At 37.4% G+C, this 12,069-nt stretch overlaps 1 pseudogene; it reads left to right on the forward strand.

Moving 5' to 3' along the window:
- The window catches only part of LOC135225583 (lachesin-like), a 317,204-nt pseudogene that overhangs the window by 290,112 nt on the left and 15,023 nt on the right, over nt 1-12,069 (forward strand).

A 12,069-nucleotide genomic window follows, 5' to 3' on the forward strand; every position in this document is an offset into this window, starting at 1 on the left:
TGCGATCACTATACTCGTTTTTTTTCCATCTGTCCATCCGCCTGTGGTGTTTGCGTATGGTAACACTGCGTCCCGGGCTTTAGATAGTTACATTCAGCTTACATTCAACAATAATAACAATATCCTATTTCGAATATTAACGGTGTAATTAGCATACAGTAAATTATCAAAACACTTTTCAGTGCAAATGTACACCCAGATACCCTTTTATTTACCTAAAACTTACACATAGCGTAACTATTTAAAGCCCGGGACGCAGTGTTACCATACAAAAACACCACAGGCGGATGGACAGATGGAAAAAAACAGAGTATAGGCAGAGCAGGCTATGATGATAATAATGCATGTGCTTGCAAATAGTGCATTCGATCGAATATAACTCTGCATTCGCTTACCCGTTTTCACGTGATGTTAAACTAAAGCGTTCCATATGCATAACGAATAATTCATTATACTCTACACGATTTTGAAACAGTGCCTCCATTGGCGTTCAGAGACAGGTATGGCTACAATGATCGTTTCATTTCATTACAGAATTTAGGCCAAAGGCCGAGCGTTGGAACCTACGAGGTCATTCAGTGCTGAAAGGTTAGAAAAGGTTAGAAAGGTTAGAAGGAGGAAAACCTCAAAGCAGTTGCACTATGAATCAATTGTTAGGAAAGGGTGGAAAGTAAGGTGGAAGAACGACTATAAAGGAGGTGCAGTAAAAGGAATGAAAGGGGTTGCAGCTAGGGACCGAAGGAATGCTGCAAATAGCCTTAAGTAATGCCTACAGTGCACCGCGTGAAGGGCACTGATGGCACTAACCCCCTAAGACCGTGAACAAGTTGCAAATGCGCTTTTGCTTTAAATGTATCAGAAACTAAAAAATTTCTGCTTGAGAGAGAGAGAGAGAGAGAGAGAGAGAGAGAGAGAGAGAGAGAAGGAACATTGATGACTTATTAAAGGATACAGCATTTACAGTTTTATTTTAAATGCATTAAGAACTTCAAAATTTCTTCCAACGTGCTTTCTGCAAACATGCTAATAACTAACAGGCTCATGAGAGAGAGAGAGAGAGAGAGAGAGAGAGAGAGAGAGAGAGAGAGAGAGAGAGTTTGTTGTTTTTGGTTGCTTGAAAATATAAATGGGTAGGACTGACGCATACCATCATTCTGGAAATGTGAGAAGCTTTCAAAATACAACCTATTCCCATGCCTCTACAAGCCCACCCCCCCCCCCCCCCGCCAATCCTCCCCCTAAAAGCTGTACATGCGAAATTTCAACCCTTAGGCAATTAAGGTATATATAAAATTAAAAGTATTTGCTACCATATCTTTTATTGTCTTCAGTTAAAGGCCTGTGATCAATATTTCGAATACGAGAGTATTGCGAGTCACAACATATCAATACGGGTAAGATAAGCGAAAACGAAAGACACTTTTGGTAATCGTAGGAAAATAAAAATGACAAATTGGAAGGAATAATTACGCTGTGACTGAAAATAAGGCGGATATAGATAATTTCCGATAAAAGGAAGGAAAAATTTGATTAGTAGTGGAATAATGCTGATAAATTAGAAAAAAAAGGATAGAGAGGGAGAACGAAAGACAAAGAATAAATAACCATAAAGAAAAGAGGAAAACTTGGATTCTCCGTTGCTAGAAGGCAAATGTATTATAAAAACTATAATTGAGAAGAAAAAGAACAACAACAATTACAAGAACAAGAAAGAAGAAGGAAACTAAAGGAACGAAAGAAAGAAAAACACGGACAATTAGCATCCTCCTCATCATCGGAATAAAAAAAAAGTCCCGAAAGTAAAAAAAAAAAAGGAATGACCGTCTCCAATTAAGAAAGAAAGAAGGAGAAGAAGAAGAAGTTTGGTACATTAGCTTTCCCCAGTCGAGGGAATGATTACCTCTCTCACAAACGAATTGAAAATATATAAGCGAACGACCGACCCTCTCCCTAACCACCCACCGACACCCCCCCCCCCCCCCCCCCCCCCCCCCCCCCCCCCCCCCCCCCCCCCCGACCCCCGCCGACAGGAAGCAAGGCAAATGAACTTCCCCAAAGTTCGCTAAGAAACGCTGCCAATTGATCGTGAAAGCGAAAGAAGCTTAATTAATGACAATTGATAATGAGAATGAGACACACACATATACATACACACCCAGAGAGAGAGAGAGAGAGAGAGAGAGAAGAGAGAGAGAGAATGAGGAGAGAGAGACGAGAAGAGAGATTGAGAGAGAGAGAGAGAGAGAGAGAGAGAGAGAGCATACTGCGGTTTCAAGAATTCCTGAAGGGTTGTCTTAATTCCACATTCAGGCGAAACTATCTTACAATGAGAGAGAGAGAGAGAGAGAGAGAGAGAGAGAGAGAGAGAGAGAGAGAGAGAGAGAGAGAGATCAGGCGAAACTATCTTATGACATACCTATCTTAGCGTGCAAAGGCTATCTTAATTTTTCAGAAAGCCTCGACGAAGATTCCGACGTGGAAAACGCGTCAATTTAAGATATGTTTTTAAAGTCTTAAACGTTGAAATTGCCGAGGTTGTCAAGATCATTTCATATCGTGTATATATACAAACATATATAAACATATTCAAATATATATATATATATATATAGATATATATATATATATATATATATATATATATATATCGTTATGATATTAGCAAATGGTTACGGTAAGACAAACTTGCGCACTGGAAAGGCACAAAATAATTGGAGCAAACAATGAAAACCTCATATTTCTTTCTCAAACCAGATTCAGCCTCTGAAGATATCTCTTCAGTCTTAAGCCCACCCCTTCCCCCTAACACCCCGCCACCCCTACCTCCCGACGACGAAGGAATCTGGAATCCTCCAGGGCGGATCCAGCAGAAGGTTCCCCACTCCTCCGCAGACCCTTCTCCCCTGACGCGTGATTCTCCTTAATGCTTATTGTTATGGTCGAACTTATCTCTAAGTACCTGTCTTAGCTGATAAAGGGAATGGCCACATAAACATATTGGGAGATTTCTTCTTCTTCTTCTTATTCTCTTCTTGAGAGATCGCTTGCTTCTGGATTTCGCATCGACGAAGGGGAAGACTCGATTAGAGGCTAGTCTGATTGCATTGTACAAATTAGGGTTCAAGTGAGAGTTATGATTATATGCTTCGTTATTTAGAGAATGTTTGCATAAGTGGTTTTGTCTCTCTTGCTCTCTATCTCTTTCTATATATATACTACATATATACATAGTATATATATATTATATACATATATATACATATATATATATATATATAATTTATATATGTATCTATATATATATATATATATATAATATAATAGTAAAATCTTTTATACTTTATATATATATATGTATATATATATGGTATATTTCAATATACATTATGTATATATTAAATATATATATATAATATATATATATATATGTATATATATAATCTATATATAAATCAATATTCAATCCAAACTGATATACATTTAAGAGCAGGGGGTCTGTAAAGGACATTAATCACCTCAACACAAATCTCTGTGAGCGAACATAGGAACCTTACTGTTATTTCCTTATCCAATTTATCTTCCGCAGAAAAAAAAGACACCAACAGATTTCATCATTTCTGAATCTTGCGAGAACTAATCGCCGCTCATATATATATCACCCTCGACTCAATTCAGCCTTAATGGTCCAATGACGCATCGCCCTTATCAGATCCCCTTAGTTTTATTCACAGGATATCAAGTATATCAAATTCCTATCGGTGAATAACCCACAAATGCAGTCGGTGTCATATTCTGAGCGACTCCGTAACTCGATTCATCATCAGAGCATTCTTTGCGCGCGCGAAATTTTCGCGCCACACGAATCGAAACTTTTATCTTTTTTTCCCCTTTCACTTCTTAAATCTTATTCTGATTGTTTTTTTGTTTTGTGTTTTTTTCGGGATGGGAGCCGGGGCGCGGGTGGGGGGGGAGGCGAGGCTGGCAGTCAAGAAGGCCCAAAACTTCTCCGTCCGTCGTGGGTTCGAGCCTAATTTCGTCGTCTGCATCAGACACGAACCCTGATTTAACCGTGACAAATGACAGGAAGCCTCCCGCAAGAATAAGTTTGATGCATCCGGGGAGGAAAGGAAAGAGAGAGTGAGAGAAAAAGTTTACGGATTGAGAGAGAGAGAGAGAGAGAGAGAGAGAGGAGAGAGAGAGAGAGGTGAAAACCTAGATTCGTCGGGGGTAAATTATGGGGAAGTAATATGGAGCAGTTTTTTTTATCTTTCTTATTTTTGTCCATAAACTTACGGGCGTTCACGACCGCGACAGACGTTGATGGCAAAGGTAATGTTTTGCCCTTATTTTCTTCGCCGTTCGTGATTCTGTGCGTAAATGCCTCCTCCTCCTTCTCCCCCTCCTTCTTCTCCTCCTCTTCCTCCTCCTCCACCTACTTCCTATTCCTGTCAGACAGACGTGTATATACATCATTTCTAATTTCCAAACTATATTTTTTTTCGGAGTACGGCTTCGGAAATTCACTCGGTTTGAAGACAAAAAAATAAAAAAAAAATAAAAAAAAGTCAGAAAAAAAGGGATAAATCGAGAACATGAAAAGTGAATTTTCAATTAGGGACATTTTTAACGCAGCCAGGGCGATTTCTTTTCCTTTTTAAATCCTCATTTTTAAATCGTTACTATCGTCTTTTTTCATTATCACTGAAATGCTTTCGGGTATGAGATTGAAAACAAGAAAAATGAATAAAGATTAAATTATGAAATAGCGTGTGTCTGGTAAAAAGTTATGTATAAAGCCATATGACATCTAAGAAATACATGCGAGATACAGTTCGAAATGTTTAGGTTTCATTACATTTTATTTATCTATTTAATTTTTATTCAAAGACATCATTGCAATACCATAGATCCATTGGAACTTGAGACGCATGATTTTATTCCACTTTATATAAGTTTGTGCGATCCTTCGATATTGTTATATCAATTCGCCTTCTGTTTTTGCGAAGAATACCATTCGACTTGTGTGAATGATCTCCAGAGATCTCAGTTTCTCAGACGACTTTCTTCGACACAAAGTTGATTAAATCATAAAGCAATATCGGTATTAAAGTAATTCATTGATATTCGCATTTTTTGTTGACAAGAAGGTTGCCTGATTCTTATCTATGCGCTGGCCTATGATTTACATGTTATTACTTAATTACTTTTGTATCACGCATAATGACTTTTACTTATTTCCTTCGTCTGTATTCGTCTTTCTTGTCTCTCCCGTTATTCACATGTTTTCATTTGGATAAAACACTTTCTTGGTAAAACCTTTCAACCCTCAATATCAACCTTGAAAGCAGCCCGGCCAAGCTAGGTTTGTATGAGATTAAAAGAAATATTCCTACCAGGCCCCTTAACCTCTTCCACCTGGCTGAAGGAATGATCGAAAGTGATTGAAAATCATCTAAAAAAATAACTAGCGCAGAAGCCGATTAATTCTCGACTCGAAATAGTCCTGCGCTGGTCACCAATCGAATATCTTTGTTGAATATTATTAGATTACATAATAATCAGGTTCCTTAGTTTTGAATAATAATGTCATTCTGTGTAAAATCCCCAAATTTAGGGTTTAGATCCCTTTTCATGTAAATGTAAGAAAAGTCTGCGTTTCGTACGCTGACGATTGTATAACCCTAGTTCAGAATCAAGTTTATGGCGGTTTCGGACGACGAGAACTATATAATAATCTTTCAGAATTTACAATTTAGGGCAAATCTTTCACAAATTACGTAATCGTCCAATTTTACCCCCCGAGACTGTTATTTTTCCACCTGCCTGAAAACTCTCATCAAGTTTTTCCGAAAGTTTGTCAGCCGACGTTTGAAGAATTATTTTTGTTAAGTCATAAATTCGCGAATGCTCGTGCGATTGAAGACTTTTTTTTTATCTTTTGACAACAGAGAGATTTGCTAATGTTCCTCAAAAGGGTTGGTTTATTTGCCCTTTTGGCTTCATTCTTTCCTTATTACTTTCATTCATTAATTTCTTATAAGTACCCTAACAATTAACTTACGCATCCATTTATCTATTAATTTTTCAATTTATCTGTTTTTCTAATAACTGATCTCTTCTTTCTGTATTTCCCATTACCTTCTGTTACTTCTTTCTAATGAACGCTATATTCTTTGGATGCTTGAATTTAAAGTAAATGGCCTGAATAATAATAATAATAATTTATTCATTTATTTATTTTTATTCTCATTATTGGTGAAACACCCACACTGATATCAGTGTAAACATATCTAAAATAGATATACAACGAGAGCTTACGATAAACCTGCTCGATTCCCCTTATCAATATAATTAAAAGAGCATTGGCACCTAACTTCTTAACATCTAAAATGTGTTGTTAACAAAAGAAACCCTGTCTCAATTTGAAGACAGACAATTCCGTTAATATTTTCGTTTATATGAGCGCGAACTTTTCACTGTTTTAGAGGCTCATGTGACTACGAGATTTTATCATTTCTTATTATTTAATTAAATCTCAATTAGGTTCAACTCAACCATTTTAGTGGACACATGTGAGATTCGTTGTAAATTCTTATTGTTTATATGAATCTGTTAATTAGATTTTCTTCTTATAGTATACATTTCTTACCTAATTAATCAACAGTACATCTTAAAAAATCTCGATTTCGTCAAGCTCTTAGATGCACTTAATTCTGTAACCCTTGAGTTACTGCAAACACAGAGAGAGAGAGAGAGAGAGAGAGAGAGAGAGAGAGAGAGAGAGCTACTACGGCAATAAAAAAAACTGCCTAAAAGTCTTTTAAACAAAAAGACTGCATTGATGATGATAAAAGGGAAATATACAGTATTTATGTTTCATATTGAGAGAAGAGAGAGAGAGAGAGAGAGAGAGAGAGAGAGAGAGAGAGCTAATGCTACAAAATGGCTCTGTCAACTGTGATTATTTGTATCATAAATACACTGCATCGTTAAAAGGCTACAGAATTACAGAGAGAGAGAGAGAGAGAGAGAGAGAGAGAGAGAGAGAGAGAGATGAATGAATGAATGAATGAATGAGGGGCTAAAAGGGTCTCGTCTTGATAAACGGATAAAGTGAGCCAGAGTCTTGCTGCCGCCCCCCCCCTCCCCCCCTCTCTCTCTCCCGGATTAAATGGGTCGGCCTCTTAAGGAATTTATGGCACAAACCACCAAATATCGGAATCCATTCCATACAAACTTTTCTCATTTACCGCGTCGTCTGGGAGTTGTTAATGCTGTGTTTGAGAATATCTTCCCCCAGTGCGGACGATCTCAACATCCCCCCCCCCCCCCCCCGTCTCAGGGTCCGGTCAACCCAAATGAAACCCTCAGTGTCCTTATCTCTAAACCCCCCCCCCCCCCCTGCCCTCCAACACCCCCTGCCCCAATAACAGTCACTGCCTCTCTAAAAGGCTATCTCTATCTGGTCCCCATCCGGAGACCTCCCCAAACGCCCCACTCCCCCGTCCGCCATATCCACCCCCGCCCCACCAAATTGTCCTTATCTGTCTTCAAGCCCTCGACCCCCCGAAACCACCAACCCCCTTTCCCGGTCACCGATACTTCGCGGACGACCCGGACGGGACACCCCTTTTCAGCCAACAACGGCAAAGACCAATGGGCATCCTCCTCCTCCTGACTTGGACTGACGTATCGGTCCATCTTGATGAGATGGGAGAGAGAGAGAGAGAGAGAGAGAGAGAGAGAGAGAGAGAGAGAGAGAGAGAGAGAGACTCTGCAATCAGGAAGTTAAAGCTAAACCTCTTGCTCTCCCGACAACTGCCTTTATTTACCGAGATACAACTGCCTCGCCTACTTGGGCTGCTGGCCACTCTAGATTACCGATGGACTGTCATTGCTTAATCTTGGCACGTGTGTGCGTGTCTCTACACACGACATACACACACAATATATATATATATATATATATCTATATATATATATATATATATATATATATATATATATATATATAAGCAGCGGACCATTCAAAATTCATTCACAGGAATGCAAGGTGCGTTAATATATGCATATTCAGTGTGATACTCGCTTCTATAGATAATATACCATACATTGCATACATTCATACGTACCTGCTCGTGGATATATAGACACAGCAGAGTGTGTTTGTGCAAATGTATTTATTCTTTAATCATTTGTTACGGTCTCCTGATGATCCCCAGGTTGGAATGGAAACCACCATCTCCCTGACTAACGTAATTCCAAGTCATGTCACTGAATGTATCCACTTCCTCGATTATTCATTTCCAGTGAAATTTCGACCTTACTCACAGAAATGTTTTCATATTTCATTCTATTATTTACTGGTCTTTGTATTGAATTAGCTTGAAATTAATGTACGAAATCATACATTTTCATGCATGTCCAATCCTCTTTTCTTTGCTTCAACTATCGACCCAACAGATCAACAGAAAGACAGAATTTGTAATACTTTCATAGAATGTTTTGCAAACCAGTTTGTCGACTAAGGATGCAGAAGAAGTATTCTTCTGCAAAATTATCTTCTTTCGAGGCGTTACGATCTGTCAGTAGGGCACAAAAGCAAGTGCTGGCATAAGGCCAGATAAATCTATAACAACGTTCTTTCGTAGTATAAGCCAGGAATTTTCGCTTTGTCTGGAACTCAGCTGGAAAAATTCATCTGGCACCTTTCCAGTGGCCTTTGTAGGTCAGTGAAGTATTCGTCTCTAAAGCGAGGCATTTGTAAATAAGTACAATAAAAAGCCTTCATTAAAATACCTATTCTTATCATCATAAAAAAAATCAGCCGAAGAAGTCTGTCTGTTTTTCCCTTGCATATTTGTCTCCTGTCAGTTGAAATCATTATCCTTTTAAGTTCAGTCATGCTTTTCTCTTTCCCTTCTTTTCATCTCCTTTTTTCCCCCCTGTTCGGAAGACTCTTTCACCTCTTCTTTTAATCCAACTCTTTACCCTTTTCTTTCCATCCAACTTCTAAGTTTCTGAATATTTAGTCGCCAACTTCTGCGCCTTGTCTTTTCTCTCGAAACCGACACGTCACGTCACTCCCAGCATCAAAGGAGAGCGAAGGCATTACTTGAAATTCCTGTAAATCTGAACCCCGTTTTCTTTCCCCACTCGCGTCTAAGTTCTGTGACCTTTTCTCTCTCTCTCTCTCTCTTCTTCATTTTCATTTTTGTTTGGCCCTAATTCCCCCACCCCCCCAAACTACTTTCCTCCTATCTTTTAAAATCTTCAGGTCTTTTACGGCAACAGTTTCTGTTTAAGATCCACTCAAGATCTCAAAGTGTCACGGTTTTTTGTTTTTCTTTAATCTCTTGTTCTGTGATTCATTCCATCTGCTCTTTCCCGTGATACCTTGAGTGCTCTGTCTCTATTTCCTGACTTCTAGATTTTTTCGCTCTTCTTCCCGTATAAATCTTTTCTGCATTTTGACCCAGTTATATGAAAGGAAAAATATAAACTTTCAGTTCCTTATTTTAAGTAAATAACAATTTATTCTCTTGTTTCTATGCCTGTTTTCACTGCTGTAACTCCCTGTTAATTCAGTTAATGTAAGGGAAACGAAATACCTTAGCGAAATGAATATTAAAAGATATTAAATGTTATCACTAAAAGATAAAAAAAAATTGAATTGCTAAACGTTTTGGTGATCAGATCCTCTAAGAAAATTAGTAGTTAAATATACACTTTGAAAATTCTCAGTAGTAGTGGAAATTTGAAGTCTAAATTTTTCGGCATGAGAAAAAAAATCTTGTTTTGATAACTCTAATGTGATTTATTGTTTCAGTTTTCATTGCTTATGATTTGTTGTGTATCTGTCTCATTTTGATCATGAAAATATTATCAGACATTTATCGAACTCGATGACAGATATCAATAATGCGGACTGTTGCAACATGTCTCCTTATTCTGTGTTTGTATAATATACTACTATTACTATTACTACTACCACTACGACTACTACTACTACTACTACTACTACTACTATACTATACTAACTACTAACTACTACTACTACTTACTACTAATAATAATAATAATAATAATAATAATAATAATAATAATAATAATAATAATTATTATTATTATTATTATTATTATTATTATTATTATTATTATTATTATTATTATTATTATTATTCATTATTATTATTATTTTCAAATTTCCAACGAATTTACCCATATCTAAGTGGATGCCTTTCTCACCTAACAGTTATTACAAAATAAATATTAGCTAAACGATTGGTTAAATCATTAAAAGAAAAAGTATGCAAAAGGAAATCAAACTTCCTCTTTTCCCGAAAGACGCTACTAATATAATTATTATTATCATAATAATAATCATTATTATTTTAAGACTTCCAACGCATGTGTCCATACCTAGATGCCTTTCTCATCTAACAGTTACGCATTAAAAATCAAATATTAGCTAAAAGAGCGCTCAAATAATTTTTTTTAAATTAGAAATATTCACAAAGAAAAAGAATATCCCCCTCTCCCAATAGCTAGTACTAATATCTTTATGTAAATCGTTAATCATGACGAATTAAACATTAGCTAAAAGATCGCTCAAATCATGAAAAAAATCTATAAATTATGCCTAAAGAAGCCGAACCCCCTCCTCCTCTCCCAATAGCTAGCCTGGATCCAGAAGGACCGATCGGCAATCCTGACCGTCGGCAACCACGTGATCACCCGGAACAACCGCATCGGGGTCTCCCACGATGGCCACCGGACCTGGTACCTCACCATCCGGGACCTGAGACCCGGGGACGCCGGGACCTACATGTGCCAAATCAACACGGAGATCGCCATCAGTCAGATAGGCCACGTCACGGTCGTCGGTGAGTCGCCATAGCAGTTTGAGAATGGAATAGAATAGATTACAGAATTTGGACCTTTCAGCGCCGAAATGGAAATTGAGAGTAGAAAGGTTTAAAAGTTATAACAACTCGCAGTTGTACTACTATGAATCAATTTTTAGGAAAGGGTTAAGGAGAGTAAGAAGGAAGGAAGAGAATATGAACGGAGATACTGTAAAAAAATGAAAGGGGTTGCACATAGGTGCCGAAGGGACGGTGCAAAGGACCTTAAGTAATGCCTACAGTGTAAGGAATGATTATTTATATAATTCAGTTGCCATCATCTCATAAGCTTACATGTCTGTATAAATTTACATATGCTTTTAGGGAAGGACCATTTACACATTTCATTTACCATCGACTCATTCATTTGCACATCTGTATAATCTCACTTATGTTTGTAAGAAGGACTATTTATATATTTCATTTACCATCGTCACATTCATTTACACACCTGTACAGTGGTGCTCAAATCTCATGCGACATTATTCTTTTTGTATCGTCCAGATTCTCAGACTTGGACGTGACGTTGCCAAGAAGTGCTATTTTTTTTCTTTTTCTTTTTTTTGTAATGTCATACATGTCGAAAAGTTTGCGAATTCACAGCTAGCCCTATTTTCCTTATGGTTGAATAGATATGATCCCTTTTATGTATTGGTATAATTCGTAATCTGTGTGATTTGAACTTTTTTTTTTCTAAGTCGCTCATTTCAAAGTGCGGTGTGATAAGGTTAGCGGTGCCATCAATGAAAGCACACTGAACATGCTTCTCGGACTGGTCATCATAACCACGTCTGCAGCATTATGACAGTAGATCTAATAAGCTCAACCAACAGTCATAACAACATTTTCAAAATAGAAATATGAATGTTGAACGTTGAAGTTTTCGGCTGCGTTTAAGCTGCTTGTAGGTTGCAAAATGTTTTATAGGCGTAAAAAAATAATCTAAGCCCTCTGAGATGTAATATGTTACTGATGAATTTATTTGTACAGATTACCTGTTCTTTGAGAAATACAATAGGAATATGAATTACAACCAGTTTTCTTTGAATGTTGAAGTTTCAGGCTGTTTAAGCTGCCTGTATGTTGCAAAATGATTTATAGGCCTAAAAAAATAATCTAAGCCTTCTGAGATGTAATCTGTTACTAATGTTTTTATTTGTAG

This window comes from Macrobrachium nipponense, chromosome 13, assembly GCF_015104395.2.
Source record: "Macrobrachium nipponense isolate FS-2020 chromosome 13, ASM1510439v2, whole genome shotgun sequence".
Classification (NCBI taxonomy): Eukaryota; Metazoa; Arthropoda; class Malacostraca; order Decapoda; family Palaemonidae; genus Macrobrachium; species Macrobrachium nipponense.